General features: G+C 40.5%; 1 protein-coding gene across 1 annotated transcript in view; it reads left to right on the forward strand.

The window, feature by feature from the left end:
* The first annotated feature begins 2,618 nt into the window (after positions 1-2,618).
* LOC115124695 (calcium/calmodulin-dependent protein kinase kinase 1-like) overlaps positions 2,619-6,403 on the forward strand; it is a 154,928-nt gene continuing 151,143 nt past the window's right edge. Inside the window, exon 1 of the mRNA XM_065023946.1 lies at positions 2,619-3,088. The gene's annotated coding sequence lies outside the window, so the exon portion shown is untranslated. The remainder of the gene's footprint in view (positions 3,089-6,403) is intronic.

Genomic DNA, 6,403 nt, shown 5'->3' on the forward strand with positions numbered 1-6,403 from the left:
TTCTTAACTGACTTGCCTAGTAAAATAAAGGTTAAAAAAAATGTGGCAAAGTCTACAGCCTAGAAACATTATAAGAATAGTAATATTAGGGTAAAAATGTGTGGAAACCATGGTGCAACCCGTACATCTCCTCTAGCAAAACGCACAATATGAAAATCCTCACTGTCATGTAACGCAACACCACATAAAGCTGTTCAATTTCTTACCTCCGCGCTTATCTGGTCTCTTAGCCTAACATATCAGGCCTGTTATTTAATTATGGACATCATGTTGGATGTCATTCGCATTGCCACGATTTTACGTCATTCAGAGTAGCCTACTTGCGGAGGTAGGTAGCCTAGTGGTTAGAACGTTGGGCCAGTAACCGAAAGGTTGCTGGATTGAATTCCGGAACTGACAAGGTAAAAAGTATTTCGTTCTGCCCCTGAACAAGGCAGTTAACCCACTGTTCCCCAGTAGGCTGTCATTGTAAAAAAAAAAAGTTCTTAACTGACTTGCATAGTTAAATAAAGAAATGTAAAATTACATGTTTCTCATATAATTTTTCACACAGGGCACCTTTCATTCACCGGGCAATCAGTTCGGCTAAATTAGACTATACCCACTTCGCCATGCACCAGGACTGCACCACTGATATCTGGGTATTTTTGCTGGAAAATGTCCCAATCATTGTTATTCAGGCCCACAGCCACACTGTAATTTCTGCCTAGACCTCCGCCTCAGACTTTAGGCAGTACAGAGGAAGCTGTGAAGTAAATTATTGACGCGATGACTCACATAAGTAAACAGGCTATTTCTAGGCCCACTGTGTAGGACTTGGGCCTGTGTGTGGAGGCCAGTTTCCAAAGACACGTTGACGGATCCAAAGACACACTGACAGTTGAAGTTCTCCAGTTCTGTGTGAGAGACTGTGTGGGTGCATGGCATGTGTGCGTCAGTGTGCACGGATGTGTGTTTGCGTGTGTTCTTGGGTGGGAGATACAAATCTCTTGCTACAAGGAGGGCCAGTCAGTTTTCCCTCCATCCAACCCATGATGTCAGTCCTCGAGCTGTGTTCTCTGAAGCCAGGGTTGTTGCCAAGGAACCAAGATGAACTCTGTATGAACTTCCCTCATGGCGATGGTCGGCAATGACAGAGAAAGTTCTAACCAACAACAAACTTACGTACTGCACTTTCTGACTTCAGTCCCTCGTTGCAATGTTGATTCTCTAGTCTGTGTGTGTGTGTGTGTGTGTGTGTGTGTGTGTGTGTGTGTGTGTGTGTGTGTGTGTGTGTGTGTGTGTGTGTGTGTCCGGCCAAACACGTTATTCAGACTGATGAACAAAGAAATGCACCTGTGACTCAAGCTGCTGAGGTAACATCCTATTGATGGAGAAGAGCAGAGGGGACAGCTAGATCTCTTTCATAATAACACAGTCTCTGCATGTCATTCAATGCTACCTGTGACTCAAGCTGCTGAGGTAACATCCTATTGATGGAGAAGAGCAGAGGGGACAGCTAGATCCCTTTCATAATAACACAGTCTCTGCATGTCATTCAATGCTACCTGATTCATCCCAATAGATTAGCTGAATCGTGTAGCCAGCTACAAACTCATGGCCCTGGGCGATGTTCAATCAAACACAGTATACAGACGTTTCAAAGCAGGTGATGCCAGCAAGGTTACTCTTCCCACACTGACAGTTTAAATAAGTACTAAAGGCCCAGTGCAGTCAAACACATGATTTACCTGTGTTACACACACACACACACGCGCACACACACACACGCACGCACGCACGCACGCACGCGCGCACACACACACACACACACATATATACATATCCACAATGTTGCTGGAATAATACTGTGAAAATGTGAAAATTATGATAATGCCCTTTTAGCTGTTGGAAAAGAACACCTGAAATTTCAGCTTGTTTTAGTGGGTGGAGTTTTGGCTGGCCTGGTGACATCACCAGGTGGTAAATGAGTTAATAGACCAATAAGATTAGAGTTCCAAACCTTTCTGCCAATAACAGACAGTTTTCAGTTTCCCCCTCCCTACTCAGACCACTCCCAGACAGTGGAAGCAAAATTCTCGCTTGAAACATTCAGCTCTTTTTGTTTCTTTTTGACCATTTTAATTTAAAACCAATCACAGGAAGGTACTTCATTGTTATCCAGAAATGATTTGATATTGAGATAAAAACGGCAGCATTGGTCATTTGATTTTTAACTAGCCTACTACTTTACACATCACAATTCAACTAAGTTACTGTCTTACATATCTGGAAAGTCCAGTTTCAGGTTTTGATTGAATAGAGCCATAGATGCCGAATAAATTATTCCTTTCCAAAATCCTTTAGATGTCAGACATTTAACCTAATATTTGTGATATTGCAAATGGAGCATTCTTTTCCACAATTCCCGAAAGCATTTGGACACACAATGCTTCTCTATGTTGATAGCGTATAAAAACCTATAGAAACAGCTGTTTAAGTCTGATACAATGTGAACGAATAGACTACACATACCGTAATAGGACGGTTCGTAGGACCCAACATGACAATTATCCTACAGAAATGTTTTTGACGAATCATAGAAGTTCGTTGTATTATCTCTATATGTGTAGGCTACTGTTGACATGCGAACCGCGTTACGAAGGTCAACAATTTTCCTATAGGTGCTTAAGACTGTTCTAAAGACTCCATAATGCTAACAAAAGTATTTGTAGGATAGCCTACTGTAGGTTATTTGTACAGTGGCACTTTAAAGTGAAAGCAAGTGGAAGGAAGCGCTGTCGCCAATGTGTAGCCTACTACGGTATATTGCGGAAGAGAGGGTGTGAACGATGGGACACATTTCAGCGCACTGTAGATCGCTAGGGACAAGGCGTGTTTATGGAATGATGCGGGTGTGTTTCAGGTCGGCTTTATAAAAGGGGTTGTCCGACAGAGAGTACTTGTTAGTTGTTGTATTATTATTCTCTGTTTAATGTAGTGATTGAACGCTGTGACAGTAACCTTATTTTCCACGGTTCCACCCGGGACATCAATCTAGTGCTCGCGGGCTCTCCAAAACATTGGTCCAGGCAGACTTCCTATTCCGGTGAGTGAAACTTTTTAAAATACCATTGGACATATTTCTTCACCCACAATGTTATGTCAAAGCATTCTTACTCTTTTTGCGGGCTTAGGTTTGGGCACATGTGTAGTGCAGCATTTGGAACAAAAGAACCTGGATCATCATTCATTATCATTAGGCTACCTATACCATGTGCTCATGCATTGTACCGGTGACCTATGCTGTAGTCTGTTTTTGACACATTTATTCTTTGTCTGAAATGTCAAAACTACGTGTATAGGCGCACGAACATGCCGGCCCTTTGTTAGAATGTACGGTAGTAGCGCCTTGACAGTCAATTGAGATTTATGCTACGATCTGTGATGTGCGATCATTGCAATACACACGCCCGTTATTAGATTGCTCTCACAATTTTGGCATATCAAGATAAGATAATGTTATTCAGTATGCTAAAGCAGCATAATCCCCCAAAGCATTGTCTGTCCGTGTCCATGCTCACACAGTGATGTAGCTGGTATTATGTGCACTTTGTGCAGTAGCCTAGCCTATAATGATCCAACATAGATGGACTCTGGTTGTGACTAGATGGGGTACAGCTAAACAGGGTTGCCAGGGTTTACTGACATTTCTAGCCGATTGACCACTCAAAACCCGCACAAAAGGCTTTAAAACTAGCCCTTTTTTCGGAGAAAAAAAAAATATTTAAATTTTTACAGCGAAAGAGGAGTTGACATATAATAACCCCTTTTTCCACGTTATCGAGTGAATTAAGAACGAATATCGTAGTAACTTGTAACGACGTTAGAAGCTAAATTCGGTTTTCATCAACATACTGATTGTGAGCTATGACACGACATAATTAAGGAATGTGAATATGTCGCAGGAGAAAAGATCATTCGCCCTCATTAAACTCGCCAGACAATTTTCCATCAATGGATGTCAATTTAACTCGTTTTACTGGTATGATTAAGCAATAAGGCACACTGGCGTATGGTATATGGCCGATTTACCACGGCCAAGGGCTGTTTTTAAGCATGACACAACACAATGTGTCTGGATACAGCCGTTAGCCGTGGTATATAGACCATATACCACAAACCCCCAGTATGCCGTATTGCTATAGTCTGATATACCACGGCTAATATCCCAATCAGCATTCAGGGCTCAAACCAGGTTTACAATTGTAAATAAATCCCCTCTGGGCAATGAAAGTTGGACAGAGGATCTCGAAATCTCTGAGCAAGAAACACTTGGACGAACATAAACTAATGTCAGGTTATTTTCTGGTAAATGTGTTGTTATTATGTGCCAGATGTTAATAAATACAAACGGTTATAAATTCATAAATACAAACGGTTATAAATTAATAAATATAAACTGTTATAAATTAATAAATACAAACTGTTATAAATTAATAAATACAAACTGTTATAAATTAATAAATACAAACTGTTATAAAGGGCTCATTTGTGAGATTGACTTGTCATTTCAATAGGCTACAGACTAAAATCTGGGTTTATTATTGTTATTCAACTTTGTCATGGTTTACATAGATAAAGGCAGATAGTCTATAGCTCCTGAAAAGCCGACATATAATTTCAGATGGTATACAGTAGCCTAGACAAGATGTAGAATTAAATATATTAAATATTAATTACCTGAAGCTTAATATGACTATTTTTACTGTCAATCTAATGCGTTCTAACAACTAACATTTACATTTTACATTTAAGTCATTTAGCAGACGCTCTTATCCAGAGCGACTTACAATTGGCAATTGCGATAGAGCTTTGATAGCTTCCAATTTAATGAACTAAACATGTCCATTAATAATTGCATTATAACAGAAGGCTACAACAACAATAAACTGAAGTTAATAAATATTTATTATTTGCCAGCTCCAGGTAGGCTACACAAGTGGCACACATTCATTTACAACGACTCCAGTGATATCATCATATGTATTGTATCAAACGGTAGCCTAAGTTAAGAACAAATTCTTATTTTCAATGACGGCCTAGGAACAGTGGGTTAACTGCCTGTTCAGGGGTAGAACGACAGATTTGTATCTTGTCAGCTCGGGGGTTTGAACTTGCAACCTTCCGGTTACTAGTCCAACACTCTAACCACTAGGCTACCCTGCCGCCTCTACGCTCTAACCACTAGGCTACCCTGCCACCCCAAATTAATAGGTTATTTGATGGCCAACAGAGGCAATTGTATCATTCTCCACATTTAATGCCAGTTTCATTGAGGACTTTTCCCCCATAAAAAGAACCAAGCGAGGGTAGTTCCATAGCAGCCCCCCCGAGACCCAAGAACTGAGCTTGCATAAAGCACTTCTCTTGATATCATTTTCTTTAAGCAAAGTCAAAAACCACCTCCGAGCTAATTGATGTAATTCACTCCAGTGTGGTCAAATGCGTTTGCCAGTGCTCTGTCTCCATTCTTTCTTGATCTTGATGTGTGTCAGTTCCAGAGTATTAATATGTTTTACGGAAAAAAGGGTTGGGAACAGGTGTCTCCATAATGACACAAACACACACACACACACACACACACACACACACACACACACACACACACACACACACACACACACACACACACACACACACACACACACACACACACACACACACACACACACACACACACACACCCCTCCGGTCCTCCCCACCACTCACTCAGTAATAGCCTGCCTCACTGCCTGACAGTCAGCAGCAGGTCACAATGACACATATATATTTTAAGGGAAATGAAATGACACTTAGAAACAGCCCAAAAACCCACAACCAGCGACCAATACATTTTTACCCGTGACATCGTTTTCAAAGCAGCCCAATTTGCAGGAAAACTACAAACATGGCAACACTGCAGCTAAGACCGGAAGTTACTTTTAGTAGCAGATTCAGAGAGCATTTTAGCTAACCCTAACCATTTTAGCTAACCCTAACCATTTTAGCTAACCCTAACCATTTTAACTAACCCTAAACATTTTAACTAACCCTAATCATTTTAGCTAACCCTAACCATTTTAGCTAACCCTAACCATTTTAGCTAACCCTAACCAATTTAGCTAACCCTAACCATTTTAACTAACCCTAACCATTTTAGCTAACCCTAACCATTTTAACTAACCCTAAACATTTTAACTAACCCTAACCATTTTAGCTAACCCTAACCATTTTAGCTAACCCTAACCAATTTATCTAACCCTAACCATTTTAACTAACCCTAACCATTTTAGTTAACCCTGACCATTTTAGCTAACCCTAACCATTTTAACTAAACCTAACCATTTTAGCTAACCCTAACCATTTTAGCAAACCCTAACCA

The sequence above is a fragment of the Oncorhynchus nerka genome, linkage group LG10 (assembly GCF_034236695.1).
Source record: "Oncorhynchus nerka isolate Pitt River linkage group LG10, Oner_Uvic_2.0, whole genome shotgun sequence".
Lineage (NCBI taxonomy): Eukaryota > Metazoa > Chordata > Actinopteri > Salmoniformes > Salmonidae > Oncorhynchus > Oncorhynchus nerka.